The following is a 16,907-nucleotide window of genomic DNA, read 5'->3' as shown; positions in this document are numbered from 1 at the left end:
TACTAGAGCTTCGTGATGAACTATAACAGATCAGGGATAGATATGGTGATCCTTGAGCTATTCGTGATGTTTGGCACCACGGAAGTAGAAATAAAAATGGAGCATCAATTGTTGATGGTTAGTAAAACCACTAGTTTCAAGAAGGGCAAGGGCAAGAAGGGATACTTCATGAAACGGCAAACCAGTTGCTGCTCTAGTGAAGAGATCCAAGGTTGAACCCAAACCCGAGACTAAGTGCTTCTGTAATGAGAGGAACAGTCACTGAAGTGGAACTACCCTGGATACTTGGTAAATGAGAAGGCTGGCAAAGTCGACAAAAGTATATTGGATATACATGATATTAATGTGTACTTTACTAGTACTCCTAGTAGCATGAGGGTATTAGATACCGGTTCGGTTGCTAAGTGTTAGTAACTCGAAATAAAAGCTATAGAATAAACGGAGACTATCTAAAGGCGAGGTGACGATATGTGTTGGAAGTGTTTCCAAGGCTGATGTGATCGAAACATCGCACACTCCCTCTACCATCGGGATTAGTGTTAAACCTAAATAATTGTTATTTGGTGTTTGCGTTGAGCATGAATATAATTAGATCGTGTTTATTGCAATACAATTATTATATATGCTTGAATAAATACCTTCAATGGTTTATTGCATCTCGATCGTAGTGGTACACATGTTCATAATATTAATGCCAAAAGATACAAAGTAGTAATGATAGTACCACTTACTTGTGGCACTACCACTTGAGTTATATTGGTATAAAATGCATGAAGGAGCTCCATGCTGATGGATCTTTGTACTCACTCATTTTTGAAATGTTTGATACATGCAAACCATGCCTATTGGTATAAGCGCATGAAGAAACTCCATGCAGATGGATCGTTTGGACTCACTTGATTTTGAATCACTTGAGGCATGCAAATCATACCACGTGGGCAAGATGACTGAAGGCCTTGTTTTTCGAGTGAGCTGGAACAAGAAAGTAACTTGTTGGAAGTAATACATTTTTATGTGTGCAATCCAATGAGTGCTGAGACACACAGTGGATATCGTTATGTTCTTACTTCACTGACGATTTGAGTAGATACAAGAGTATTTGCTTGATGAATCACAAGTCTGAGATATTGAAAACTTCAAGCTATTTTAGAGTGAAGATCGTCGTGACAAGAGGACAAAAATGTCTATGATATGATCATAGAGATGAATACCTGAGTTGCGAGTTTGGCACACCGTTAAGACAATGTGGAAATTGTTTCGCAACTCATGCCACCTGGAGCACCATAGTTTGATGGTGTGTATGAACGTCATAGCCGCGCCCTATTGGATATAGCGCATACTATGATGTCTCATATCGAAATACCACTATCGTTTTTGGGTTAGGCATTAGAGACCACATTCACTTTAAGTAGGGCACCACGTAATTCCGTTGACATGACACTGTATGAACTATGGTTTGGAGAAACCTAAGGTGTCATTTCTTAAAAGTTTGGGGCTGCGATGCTTATGTGAAAAAGTTTCAGCGTAATAAGCTCGAACCCAAAGCGGATAAATGCATCTTCATAGGACACCCACAACAGTTGGATATACCTCCTATCTCAGATCCGGAAGCAAACTGTTTGTTTCTAGAAACGGGTCCTTTCTCGAGAAAAAGTTTCTCTCAAAAGAATTGGGTGGGAGGATGGTGGAAACTTGATGAGGTTATTGAACCGTCACTTCAACGAGAGTGTAGCAGGGCGCAGGAAGTTGTTCATGTGGCGCCTATGCCAATTGAAGTGGAAGCTAATGATAGTGATCATGAAGCTTTGGATCAAGTTACTACAAAACTCGTAGGTCGACAAGGTCACGTACTCCTCCAGAATGGTATGGTAACCCTGTCTTGGAGGTCATGTTATTAGACAACAATGAACCTACGAGCTATGGAGAAGCGATGGTGGGCCTAGATTCCGACAAATGGCTGGACGCCATGAAATTTGAGGTAGGATCTATGTATGAAAACAAAGTGAAGACTTTGGGAGAACTACTTGATGGTCGTGAGGCTATTATGTACACATGGATCTTTAAAAGGAAGACATACGATGATGGTGAAAAGTCACCATTAAGAAAGCTCGACTTGTCACAAAAATGTTTCCAACAAGTTCAAGGAGTTGACTTTGATGAGACTTTCTCACTCATAGCGATGGTAAAAGTCTGTTGGAATTATTTTGGTAGTTGTTGCATTATTTGTGAAATCTTGCAGATAGGATGTCAAAACATTGTTTCCTCGACGATTTCCTTGAGGAAAGGTTGTATGTGATACAACCACAAGGTTTTGTCAATCCTAAGGATGCTAACAAGTAAGCAAGATCCACCAATCCTTATGTGAACTGGAGCAAGCATCTCGGAGTTGGAATATACACTTTGATAAGATGATCAAAGTTTTTGGCTATATAAAGTTTATGAGAAACTTGTATTTCCAAAGAAGTGAGTGGGAGCCCTATAGAATTTCTGATAAGTATACATGGTTGACATATTGTTGATCACAAATAATATAGAATTTCTGGAAAGCATGGGTTGTTTGAAACGAGTTTTTCAAAGGAAGGCACGGATTCAACTACTTGAAAATTGAGAATCAAGATCTATAGAGATAGATTAAGACGCTTAATAAAATTTCAATGAAATGCATGCCTTGACAAGTTTTTGAAGGAGTTCAAAATAGATCAGCAAAGAAGGAGTTCTTGGTTGTGTTGTAAGATGTGAATTTGAGTAAGACTCAAAGCCCGACCGCGACAGAAGAAAGAGAAAGGACGAAGGTCGTCCCCTATGCCTTAGCCATAGGCTCTATAGTATGCTATGGTGTGTACCGCACCTGATGTGTGCCTTGCCATGAATCTGTCAAGGGGTACAGAAGTGATCCAGGAATGGATTACTGGACAACGGTCAAAAGTTATCCTTAGTAACTAGTGGACTAAGGAATTTTCTCGATTACGGAGGTGATAAAAGAGTTCGTCGTAAAGGGTTATGTCGATACAAGCTTTAACACTAATCAGGATGACTCTAAGTAGTAAACCGGATTCGTATAGTGGATCGGTCATTTGGAATAGTTCCAAATGGCGCGTGGTAGCAACATCTATAGGATGACATAGAGATTTGTAAAGCACGCACGGATCTGAAAGGTTCAGACCTGTTGACTAAAAACCTCTCTCACAAGCAAGACATGATCGAACCCCAGAACTGTATGGGTCTTAGATTCATTGCAATCACATAGTGATTTGAACTAGATTATTGACTCTAGTGCAAGTGGTAGACTGTTGGAAATATGCCCTAGAGGCCATAATAAATTGGTTATTATTATATTTCCTTGTCCATGATAATCATTTATTATCCATGCTAGAATTGTATTGATTGGAAACTCAAATACATGTGTGGATACATAGACAACACACTGTCCCTAGTGAGCCTCTAGTTGACTAGCTCGTTGATCAAAGATGGTCAAGGTTTCCTGGCCATAGAAAAGTGTTGTCACTTTATGACGGCATCACATCATTAGGAGAATGATGTGATGGACAAGACCCAAACTATGAACGTAGCATATGATCGTGTCAGTTTATTGCTACTGTTTTCTGCATGTCAATGCATCTGTTCCTATGCCATGAGATCATGCAACTCCCGGACACCGGAGGAATACCTTATCTGTTATCAAACGTCGCAACGTAACTGGGTGACTATGAAGGTGCTCTACAGGTATCTCCAAAGGTGTCTGTTGGGTTGGCATGGATGAAGACTGGGATTTGTCACTCCGTGTGATGGAGAGGTATCTTGGGGCCCACTCGGTAATACAACATCACAATAAGACTTGCAAGAAATGTGACTAAGGAGTTAGTCACGGGATCTTGTATTACGAAACGAGTAAAGAGACTTGCCGGTAACGAGATTGAACTAGGTATAGAGATACCGACGATCGAATCTCGGGTAAGTAACATACCGAAGGATGAAGGGAACAACATACGGGATTAATTGAATCCTTGACATAGAGGTTAAACCGATAGAGATATTCGTAGAATAAGTAGGAGCCAATATGGACATCCAGGTCCCACTATTGGTTATTGACCAGGGAGTGTCTCAGGTCATGTCTGCATAGTTCTCAAACCGGCAGAGTCTGCACACTTAAGGTTCGGTGACGTTTCAGTATAGTTGAGTTATGGGTGTTGGTAACCGAAAGTTGTTAGGAGTCCCGGATGAGATCACGGACATCACGAGGAGCTCCGGAATGCTCCGTAGGTAAAGATTGATATATAGGAAGTCCTGTTTTGGTCAGCGGAAAAGTTTCGGGCTCATCTATAGTGTACTGGGAGTGCCGACAGGGTACCGGGGACCATCGAAAGGGGTGTCACGCCCGGAGGGGCCTTATGGGCTGTGATAGGATACAAACCAGCCCCTAGTGGGCTGACATAAGCTCCCACTATGGCCCATGAGGTTTGAGAGGCAAAAAACCCAAAGGTGCAAAAGGTGGAAAGGGTTTCCAAGTGGAAAGGAGGAATCCTAGTCCTAGTAGGATTGGAGTAGGACTCCTCCACCTCCAATTTCAGCTAAACCATTAGGATTTGAGGCTTCCTCCTCCCCTCCCTCCATCCTATATATACTAGAGGTATTGAGGGTTTTTGAGACACAGAAAAACAGCAACGTGCGGCCCTCTCTCTAGATATGTTTCTCCTCTAGTCTAGTTTCATTGGTGCTTAGGCAAAGCCCTGCTGGAATAGCTCCACCACCACCACCACTATGCCGCCGTGCTGGAGAACTCAACTACCTCTTCGCCCCTCTTGCTGGATCAAGAAGGCAGAGATCGTCATCGAGCTGTACGTGTGCTGACCGTGGAGGTGCCGTCCGTTCGACACTAGATCGGGATGGATCATGATGGGATCGCGGGACGGATCGTGATGAGATCGCGGGATGGGCTGCGATTTGGATCACGAAGATGTTCCACTACATCAACCTCTTTATATTCGCTTCTGCTTAGTGATCTACAAGGGTATGTAGATTCACTCTCCCCTCCCGTAGATGACCATGACCATGGATAGGTATTGCGTGTGCGTAGAAAAATTTTGTTTCCCATGCTACGTTCCCCAACACTAACTAACTAGCATCCATACTGTTAACAAAAATAAGTTTTAAGACAACAGGGCATCCCATGCCGTGCTTCACCACATGGTGTTGAACCCTGAACAAAACATTAAGAGTTCCACAGCAGGTTCTCCCATCACCGCAACAAACTAGCCAAAAGTTCATACTAACAAAGTTCAGAGTGCAAAAGCTAGATCACCGGTGCAGTTGTGCATGCTGCAGCGCACCCTTCACCCGATAGAGCTATCGTGGTTGTAGATTTGAACCTTGAGGCCAAGGCCGCAGATGCGTAGCAGGACTAGGTCGCCGAGCACGATCATGTGGCGGAGGCAGAAGTACTGCCAGCAACAACCAAGCACCATCTGCCCCTCGAAGTTGTGGACCTGAACCCAGAACTTACACCACTTGTTCGTCGAGAGCCTAACCACACATGGGAGCTTTACCTTGAGCCACTCCTTCATCACCTCCATGAACTCGGGAGGGATGACAAGCATGGCGAGATCCTCCTCGTCTCGTATTTGCACGAAGAATCATAGGGGCTCTCGGGACCGCTCCTCGTGGCTAGTCCTAGGAGCTTATCCCCTTGAACGTGGCAGGCTCATGAAGGCGACCCTGTGAGGCAGGTTCACCCTCTTGAGCCAGCGGTTCGTAGGGATGAAGTCCATGCCGGCCTCGACGCGGCAATGACATGGGTTCCTCCTCCGCCCCTGTCCCATTCCGTCTTCATCACCTTATTTGGTAAGATGACATGGATTAGTAACATGGCATTTGCATGCTACATCTGTACTAGTACTATCTAAAGTAGCAAATACCTTGGTCCTATCTATCATGAATACAATGCACATGACGAAATCATGCAACATAGCATGCCCATTCCAACACTAATCTAGCTCGCATGCACATCAACTCGAAGCATGAACATCAGAGACATCACCAATAGAGCTAACTGGCACATGAACCCTAAGCATGAACATCAAACACAACACCTATCTAGTTAACTAGCACCTGAACCCTAAGCATGAACATCAAACACAACACCTATCTACCTAACTAGCATGATGAACCCTAAGGACGAAGATCAAACACTACTAAGCATGCATATCAAACACCTAACAAGAAAGAACACAACTCCTACCTATGAACAATATCGTGCAGGAAGGGATTGAATCCAATCGATTTGATTTGATTGGAATTAAATCGAAACGAATCGAATCAAATGCATGCTAATGATGAAAACTCTAATCTATACATGTACGAGAAGAGAGGGAATTTTCTTCTTAACAGAGCGGCTAGAGCATATGTCAGTCAGGGAGAAAACCCCGGCAGGAAGGAGATGGCCGATGAAGACGAGGAGGAGCCACCAATGTAGACAAACGTGAGCATTGGCCCGATGCTCACGGCCACGCGTGCGGTCGAGGAGGACGGCACCGACGTCCATGGAGAAAACCATCGGATGAAAAAAACACCAATAGGGGTTTCGACCAGCGGCGTGGTGGCTGCCTCCTTCGGCGGCGCCATCAAACCCATGACCACGAGGTCCGAATAAGGTGACGGAGCGGGAGCGACCGTCAACGCATTGGCCGGATATGACGGTCTGTTACAGAGCAGAGACGGCGCCCTTAGAGCTCGTGTCAGGTCCACCCAGAGTTCGCCAAGCCGGCAAACCACTGCTCGTGGATGCGGTTCTGGCCGACGTTGATGGAGGTCAGCGGACGACGCAACAACATACGATTCATCAGAGGAGAGGAGAGGAGAGGAGAGCAACGGACGGTGAGGAGAGTGGTGTAAATGGATGAGTGGGCGATGACAGAAGAGAGTCACGGAGTTATGCAAAGTCTCCTCTGTCTTCCGCGCTCCCCGAGGCGTACAACCAAGAGCCACGTGGCTGTGCTCTGCTTGGCTGCGGAGAAACTATTGGTTCGGCACTAGCTTACAGGCCATGCCCGAAACTACTTTAAGTTCCATACAAACCAAAACGTGGGTGTTCTTTTGTTGGATACGACAATAGACACGAGCAAAACCATGATGGGGTTCTGGCCTGGGCATTTGGTATGAACTAAATTTTTTGTTTCTACCATTCGGTTTTTACTTAAATTTGGTTTGGAAAACTCAAAACCGTAAATGGTGGCTTGAAATAGCTAACAAAAAATTCAGCGTGGCATTCGCTTTTATAACGAAATGATTTGTTAAAGTATTTCAGCTTAAACTGCTGCACCGGTACCCTATTATATAGGCAAACATATTTGCCTCATTTGCTCAGGCGGGCGAGGTGGGACGAAAGGAACCAAATGACATGTGCGGTTGTTCGTAGGATCGCACGCGCATGCACAAGCTTCACAAAAAGTACCGCGTGAGTTGGGCCTTGCACGCTTGCATGGACTATGGCTAGGTAGTCCACCACGTGTCACACATGCTGAAGTAGTGGAAAGTGGCCGCTAACAAAAAACAGAGGGAAGCGACGTGCGTGCGTTGGTTGCGATCGTCGACGTGAGACTCTCGGGAGACATTGCGCGACCACGTTACAGAGTATGTCCATGAGCGACGTGAGTAGAGAGTAACTTCGGTTTTTTGTTCCGTTAATCCATGTAAAACCGAACTTACCCAGTCAAAATCGGTTTATACATGTGAAAACTGAATTTTTTAATAAGAGTGATAAAAACCGAAAATGCGATTTTTTCAGTTTCAGCTTCGGTTCGGTCTTCGGTTCATCGGTTTTTATGCCCACCCTAGTGTTGAGTGGGGCGTCACTATCATGCATTGACGATAGTGATGATAACTAATATTATGTTGTGATCTATCTGCCAAGCTATTTTTTGTCCGATTCCGAAATGATAAAGGTATGTTAGGCACTCAGTGTGTATCTCTCGATTTAGTAGCTACGCTCATGAATTTAGGTACCAATCACAGTTACAACCCAGTTACACGAAAGAGCGAAAGGGGAATCGAGAGGGGAAGGAACAGATGTCGCCGCTTAGCCAGCTGTGATCCATGCCCGGATACCTCTTCCTCATGTGACGGGGTCTTACTTAGATGGACGCAGTTGGGCTTCAGTGGGTCCACTCGGTCCCGCTGACCTTGGTGTTACCCTTGGGTGCACGTCGTGGACGCTCTTCTCGTCCCGCGGTGCTGTTGGGTGGGACCGGCATGTCAGGGTCGTTGACATCCCCCCTCCTTGCGATGAGGCTTGACCCCAAGCCTCTACATGCGGAAATCGCGCCTCGAGTGATGCCTTGTCCTCCCAGGTGCCGTCGATGGTGTCACCCGTCGACCAGCGGACCTTCACCTGTTTAGTCATCACGTCCGAGCTCTTGCACCAGCGAGTTTGCAGAATTTCGACTAGTACAACTAACATGTCTGCGTCGATGGGTAGAGAAGGTGTTACTTCCGTACATGGAAGGAGAGCACGACGTAGTAACGAGACATGAAAGACGGGGTGGATGGTAGCGTCGGGCGGGAGTTGGAGCTTGTACGCCATGTTATTAATCTTGGCGATGATGGGAAAAGGCCCGAAGAACTTGATTGCCAACTTGTGGTTTGCATGCGGGGAAATCGAAGTCTGAATGTACGATTGGAGCTTGAGAAATACCTTGTCGCCCACCTCAAAATATCGGCACGATGCTTCATGTATGCTTGTGTCTTCATGCATTGGCGCGCACAATTCAAATGTTGCTGCAACAGGTCTTGAATCACAGCGTGTTCCTCGAGCCAATTTTGTAGATCTAGGACCGAGCATGATGAAGAGCTGGTAATACCCCAATGCGTGGGTTTGTTACCGTGCAAAGCTTTGAAGGGAGACACACCAAATGCTGAATGGTGGGTGGAGTTGTACCCGGATTGTCCTAGAGGTATCCAATAGCTTCATCGCCGAGGGCAAGAGTGCCTGAAGCAGCGTAGGTAGGTCTCTAGACATTGGTTAACTCTCTCAGTTTGTCCGTTCGTTTGTGGATAATTGGTTGTGCTCAACCGCAACTCCGAGCCAACATGCTTGAATAGCTTGTAAACTTGGTTCATATAGAGGAGTGCCACATTCGATGTTGTGTAAGGGTGCACGAGTGGCAAGAAATGCGCCAACTTCGTTCTCTTGTCAATGATGACCAGGAGACAATTGTATCGACCTGATTGCGGAAGACCATCCACAAAATCCATAGTCATCCTTTCCTAAGGAGTTGAAGGAATGGGCAGGGGTGTCAGCAGACTTGGGCTAGCTATGCGGTCGGGCTTTGCTTGTTGACAAATGGGACAACACCACACGTAATTGTGAATATATATCTTCATCTTGGGCCAAGCGAACATGCGATGGACATGCTGGTATGTGACTGGGATGCCTTAGTGACCGCCCATGGGGCTGTTGTGGAACGCAACAATGATCCGTTGCTAGAGTAATGTGGCCTCTCCCAGCCAGGCGCGCCCTAGAAAGCGAAGCACCCCTTGTGTTAGAGAGAAGCGCTCTTTTGGGTCTGGCATGATGGATAGCTGTTCCACCAGCCATTTGCTTGGGGGTTGGAGTTGTAGGTTGTTGATGACATCATCCAACCAGGCTGGTTGACACAAGGTCACGACGGATAGCACTTCATCTGGTGTTGCATGAGGGAGAGCATCAGTTGCCGAATTCTCGCACCCTTTTTTGTACTTGATTGTGTACTGTAGTCCCAACAGTTTGGTGGAGGCTTTCTGCCGCCATGGGGTTGAAAGTTGCTGCTTCTCGAGGTGGATCAAAGTCTTCTGATCACTATAGATGATAAACTCATCATGCTGCAGGTACGGTCGCCACTTGTCAACGGCTACAACTATTTCGAGGTACTTGATACGTCACCAACGTATCTATAATTTTTGATTGTTCCATGCTATTATATTATCTGTTTTGGATGTTTTATATGTTGTTTTATATTATTTTTGAGACTAACCTATTAATCTAGAGCCTAGTGCCAGTTTCTGTTTTTTCCATGTTGTGAGTATTGCAGATAAGGAATATTAAACGGAGTCCAAACGGAACAAAATCTTCGGAAATATTTTTCTTGGACCAGAAGACAAGCAACATACTTGGAGTAGGGGCAAGGCATCTGCCTGGAGGCCATAAGCCTGCAGGGCGCACCCTAGGGGGTGGCCGCGCCCCTAGCTTGTGGGGCCCCTGCAGGTCTCCTAACCCTATTCTTTGGCCTATAAATTCCCAAATATTCCTGTATCGCCAAAGGGAGCCACGAAAATACTTTTATGCCATTGAGAGCCTCTATTCCCGAGAGATATAATCTGGGAGCCTTTTCCGGTAATCTGTCGGAGAGGGAATTGATCACGGACGGCATCTACATCAACTCTATTGCCCCTCTGATGATGTGTGAGTAGTTCACCACAGACCTACGAATCCATAGCTAGTAGCTAGATGGCTTCTTCTTTCTCTTTTATCTTTCAATACCATGTTCTTCATGATCTTCATGGAGATCGATCCGATGTAATACTCTTTTGCGGTGTGTTTGTCAAGATCCGATGAATTGTGAGTTTATGTTCAGATTATCTATGAATATGATTTGAGTCTCTCCTGAATTCTTATATGCATGATTTCATATCTTTGCAAGTCTCTTCGAATTATTGGTTTGGTTTAGCCAACTAGATTGATAATTCTAGCAATGGGAGAAGTGCTTACTTTTGGGTGCAATCTTGCGGTGTCGTCACCCAGTGACATAGTAGGGGTAGCGAGGCACGTATTGTATTGTTGCCATCGAGGATAAAAAGTGGGGTTTTCACCATATTGCTTGAGTTTATCCGTCTATATCATGTCATCTTACTTAATGCGTTACTCTGTTCTTCTTGAACTTAATACTCTAGATGCAGTCAGGAGTCGGTCAATGTGTGGAGTAATAGTAGTAGATGCAGAATTGTTTCGGTCTACTTGACATGGACGTGATGCCTATATGCATAATCATTGCCTTGGATATCTTCATAATTATTCACTTTTCTATCAATTTCTCGACACTACTTTGTTCACCCACCGTATTATTTTCCTTTATGAGAGAAGCCTCTAGTGAAACCTATGGCTCCTAGGTCTATTTTCCATATTATATTTTTAGATCTATAAACCAAAAATCGCAAAAATACTTTCCTATAATTTATTTACTTTTGTTTTGGCAATATTTTATACCTATCTCTATTAGATCTAATCCTTGCAAATAACTCTAAAGGGATTGACAACCCCTTTATAGCGTTGGGTGCAAGTGTTTGATTATTTGTGTAGGTACTACTATTGGAGCCTTGCTTGTTCCTCCTACTGGATTAATACCTTGGTTTTCAACAAACCGAGGGAAATAATTATCTACTTCGCTGCATCACCCTTTCCTCTTCAAGGGAAAAGCAACGCAAGCTCAAGAGGTAGCAAGAAGGATTTCTCGCGCCGTTGTCGGGGAGGATACATAGCAAGATCACGCCTACCAAGTACCCATCACAAACTCATCTCTTGCATTTACTTTATTTGCCATTTTCCTCTCCCCCACTTCTAAAACAAATTTCAGAAAATACCAAAAAGATTTTCCTTTTTATTCGCCCTTTTTCCATTCGTTTTTTTGTTTGCTTGCTTGTGTGCTAGATTGCTTGCTTTGTCACGATGGCTCAAGAGAATACCAAGTTATGTGACTTTTACACTACTAATAATAATGATTTTATTAGTACTCCGATTTCTCCCGTCACTAGTGAAGGATCTTGTGAAATTAATGCCACTTTTCTCATTCTTGTTATGAAAGAACAATTTACTCGCCTTCCTAGTGAAGATGTCGCATCCCATCTAGTTTCATTGAGTTGTGTGTTATGTAAAAGAAGAAAGATATGGATAATGGAATTGTTAAATTAAAGCTATTTCCTTTCTCACTACGAGATCGTGCTAAAACTTGGTTTTCAACTTTACCTAAAAATAGCATTGATTCATGGAATAAGTGTAAAGATGCTTTTATTTCCAAGTACTTCCCGCCCGCTAAGATTACCTCCCTTTGGAATGATATAATGAATTTTAAGCAAATTGATCATGAGAATGTGGCACAATCTTGGGAGAGGATGAAACTAACGATTAGGAATTGCCCCGCCATGGTATGAGTTTATGTATGATTATACAAAATTTTTATGCGGGATTGAATTTTCCTTCTGGAAATCTTTTAGATTCTGCCGCGGGTGGTACCTTTATGCAAATAACATTAGGAGAAGCTACTAAAATCCTAGATAATATCATGGAAAATTATTCTCAATGGCATACCGAAATATCTCCTACTAGTAAAAAAGTGCATGCTATGGAAGAAATAAACACCTTGAGTGGAAAGATGGACGAATTAATGAAATTATTTGCTAGTAAGAGTGCTCCTATTGATCCCAATGATATTCCTTTGTCTTCTTTGATTGGAAATAATGATGAATCTACGGATGTGAATTTTGTTGGTAGGAACAATTCTGGCAATAATGCGTATAGAGGTAATTTTCATAGTAATTCCTCTAATAATTATGGTAATTACTACAAAAATTCTAATGGAAATTATAATAAGATTCCCTGTGATCTTGAGAATAATATTACAGAATTAATTAGCTCTCAAAAAGGTTTCAATGCTATGATTGAAGAAAAAATGCTCAAGATTGATGATTTGGCTAGGAACGTTGATAGAATTTCTCTTGAGATTTATTCTTTGAAAATTAGATCTATTCCACCCAAGCATGATATTAATGAGTCTTTGAAATCTATGAGAATTTCTATTGATGAGTGTAAGGAAAGAACCGCTAGAATACATGCTAAGCATGAATGGCTTGAAAAAGTGTTTTATAGTGATAATATTGATGAAGATGTAAAAGGGATTAGTCTAACACCTATTGAATCTTTGTTTTCTAGCATAAATATTGAAAAAGATGGGACTGGAGATGAGTCAACTTTAGTTAGGAGGCGTCCTAATGATTCGGAGTTCATAGATCTTAGTGATAAGATTGACAAAAGTGGGATGGAAGAGGTCAAAACTTTAAATAGCAATGAGCCCACTCTTTCGGATTTCAAGGATTTTAGTTATGATAGTTGCTCTTTAATTGATTGTGCTTCCTTGTTGCAATCCATGTTGAATTCTCCGCATGCTTATTGTCAAAACAAAGCTTTTACTAAACATATTGTGGATGCCATGATGAAATCTTTTGAAGAAAAACTTGAGTTGGAAGTTTCTATACCTAGAAATATTTATGATGAGTGGGAACCTACTATTAATATTAAAATTAAATATTATGAGTGCCATGCATTGTGTGATTTGGGTGCTAGCGTTTCCACGATTCCAAAAACTTTATGTGATGTGCTAGGATTCCATGAATTTAATGACCCTTCTTTAAATTTGCATCTTGCGGATTCTACAATTAAGAAACGTGCGGGAAGGATTAATGATGTTCTTATTATTGCAAATAGGAATTATCTGCCCGTAGATTTCATTGTTCTTGATATAGAATGCAATTGCATGGCCTATTATTCTTGGTAGACCCTTCCTTAGAACGATTGGTGCAATTATTGACATGAAAGAGGGTAATAATAAATTCGAATTTCCATTAAGGAAAGGCAAGGATCACTTTCCTAGAGATAAAATAAGATTACCTTATGAATATATTATCAGAGCTACCTATGGATTGCATACCAAAGATAACAATACCTAGATATTTTGCGTTATGCCTAGCTAGGGGCGTTAAACAATAGAGCTTGTTGGGAGGCAACCCAATTTTATTTGTTTTGCTTTTGTTTTGTTTCTGTTTTTGAGTGATGCACACATTATTACCTCTTTAGTAATTGTGTTTTCTTATTTTATTTAGTGTTTGAGCCAAGTAAGACCTTTGGGATGGTCTACGGTGTTTGCAAGTTATTTTTGCTGAAAAACAGAAACTTTCGCTCTGAGTCCATGAATTTTATAAATTCACTAGAATGTGATTTTGATTTGAACATTTTACACAAGATTGGTTTACAAATTTCCCAGATTGTCCTAATTTGTAAAAAAAATTGGAGTTAGAGAAGTATACGAAGCAAAAAAAAAAATCTACACACTGTTCTGTTTTTGACAGATTCTATTTTGTTTGTGTTGTTTGCTTCTTTTGATGAATCTATGGGTTGTATCGGGGGGTATGAAACATGGAGAAGTTGGAATACAGTAAATATTACATCAATATAAATAAAGAATGAGTTCTAGACAGTACCTAAAGTGGTGATTTATTTTTCTTATACTAACGGATCTCATGAGTTTTCTGTTGAGTTTTGTGTTGTTGAGTTTTCAAGTTTGGGGTAAAGATTTGATGGACTATGGAATGAAGAGTGGCACGAGCCTAAGCTTGGGGATGCCCAAGGCACCCCAAGTAATATTCAAGGATACCAAAGAGACTAAGCTTGGGGATGCCCAGAAGGCATCCCCTCTTTCGTCTTCAATCCATCGGTAAATTTACTTGTGGCTATATTTTTATGCACCACATGATATGTGTTTTGCTTGGAGCGTCTTGTATGATATGAGTCTTTACTTTTTAAGTTTGCCACAATCTCCTTGCTGCACACATCTTTTGAGACAGAGACACACTGAATCATGAATTTATTAGAATACACTTTATGCTTCACTTATATCTTTGAGCTAGGCAATGTAGCTCTAGTGCTTCACTTATATCTTATAGAGCACGGCGGTGTTGTGTTTTATTGAAATTATTAAACTCTCGTACCTAACTTATATTATTTTGAGAATTCTTTAAACAACATGGTAATTGGTTTAGGTTATGAATATGGTTCTAATATAATAGGCATCCAAGAGAGATATAATAAAAACTTTCATACTAAGGCATTGAATATGACGAGAAGTTTGATTCCTTGCATATAGTTTTGAGATGTGAAGATGGTAATATGAGAGTCATGCTAGTAAGTAATTGTGAGTTAGAAAAAAAAATACTTGTGCTAAAGCATGTGATTCCCGTAGCATGTATGTATGCTGAACCGTTATGTGATGAAGTCGGAGCATGATTTGTTTAATGATTGTCAACCTTTGTGTGGAGGTCGGGATCGCGCGAAAGTTAACTCCTACCAACCCTTTTGCTAGGAGCATGCGTCTAATACTTTGCTTCGATAACTAACAGGTTTTTGCAACAAATATGTGAGTTCTTTATGACTAATGTTGAGTTCATGGATTATACAAACTCTCACCCTTCCACCTTTGCTAGCCTCTCTAGTACCGCGTAACCCTCGCCGATACATTAAAGCCATCATATATTTTCCTCAAAACAGCCACCATATATTTTCCTCAAAACAGCGACCATACCTACCTATTATGGCATTTTCATAGCCATTCCGAGATATATTTCCATGCAACACCACCGCCCTGTTTGTTTATGACAAGCACCATCACTTCCATATTGCTTATAGAGTCATACTTTGTTCTAGTTATCAAGTTGTAATATTTTGGCTTGTAAGTAAATAAAAGTGTGATGATTTGCATTATTAGAGCATTATCCCGTGTGAGAAAAGGATGATGGAAGCTATGATTCCCTCACAAATGGGATGAGTATCCAGACTTTACAAAAAATAAAATAGGCCAGCGAAGCCCATAAAAAAATAAAAGAGGCCAAAAAAGCCCATCCAAAAAAAGAAAAAAAAGAAAAGAAAATGAGATAAAGAGAGAAGGGACAATGCTACTATCTTTTTCCACACATGTGCTTCAAAGTAGCACCATGTTCTTCATAGAGAGTCTCCTATTTTGTCACTTTCATATAAATAGTGGAATTACATCTTTTGCACAGCCAGTTAGATTTATTTTTGAGCTTTCATATATTATAACTCTAGTGCATTTGTTGCATGGCAATCCCTAGTCAGTCACATTAATATGTAGTGACGGGCATCTCCATAGCCCGTTGATAAGCCTAGTTGATGTGAGACTATATTCTCCTCTTTTTGCAACCTCCACCACACTCTGTTCCACCTATAGTGCTATATCCATGTCTCACGCTCATGTATTGCATGAGAGTTGAAAAGGTTTGAGAACATAAAAAGTGTGAAGCAATTGCTGGATTTTCATTGGGGTTGTGCATGATTTAGATACTTTGTGTGGTGAAGATGGAGCATAGCCAGACCATATGATTTTGTAGGGATAACTTTCTAAGACCCTGCTATTTCGAAAGGAAGCAATTACCTTATTAGTATGATTGAAGTATTATTTTTTTTATGTCAATATTATACTTTTGTTTTGAGTCTTATGGATCTGAATATTCATGCCACAATAGAGAATATTACATGGATAAACGTGTTAGGTAGCATTCCACATCAAAAATTCTGTTTTTATCATTTACCTACTCGAGGACGAGCAGGAATTAAGCTTGGGGATGCTTGATACGTCTCCAATGTATCTATAATTTTTTATTATTCCATACTATCATATAATCTATTTTGGATGTTTTATATGCATTTATATGTTGTTTTATATTATTTTTGGGACTAACCTTTTAATCTAGAGCCTAGTGCGAGTTTCTATTCTTTCCACGTTTTTGAGTATTGCAGATAAGGAATATTAAATGAAGTCCAAACGGAAAAAATATCTCCGAAAAGATTTTTCTTGGATGAGAAGAGATGCATCAGACTTGGAGGAGGAGGCAGGGCATCTTCCGGGAGGCCACAAGCTTGCAGGGGGTGCCCTAGGGGGGTTGTCCGCGCCCGTGGCTTGTGCCCCCTGCAGGTCTCCTAACCCTATTCTTTGGCCTAAAAATTCCCAAAAATTCTCGTATCGCCAAAGGGAGCCACGAAAATACTTTTACGCCGTCGGGAGCCTCTTTTCCCGAGAGATCCAATCTGGGAGCCTTTT

This window comes from Hordeum vulgare, chromosome 5H, assembly GCF_904849725.1.
Source record: "Hordeum vulgare subsp. vulgare chromosome 5H, MorexV3_pseudomolecules_assembly, whole genome shotgun sequence".
NCBI lineage: Eukaryota > Viridiplantae > Streptophyta > Magnoliopsida > Poales > Poaceae > Hordeum > Hordeum vulgare.
The sequence above is the reverse complement of the archived record's forward strand: the minus strand, read 5'-3'. Positions refer to the sequence as shown.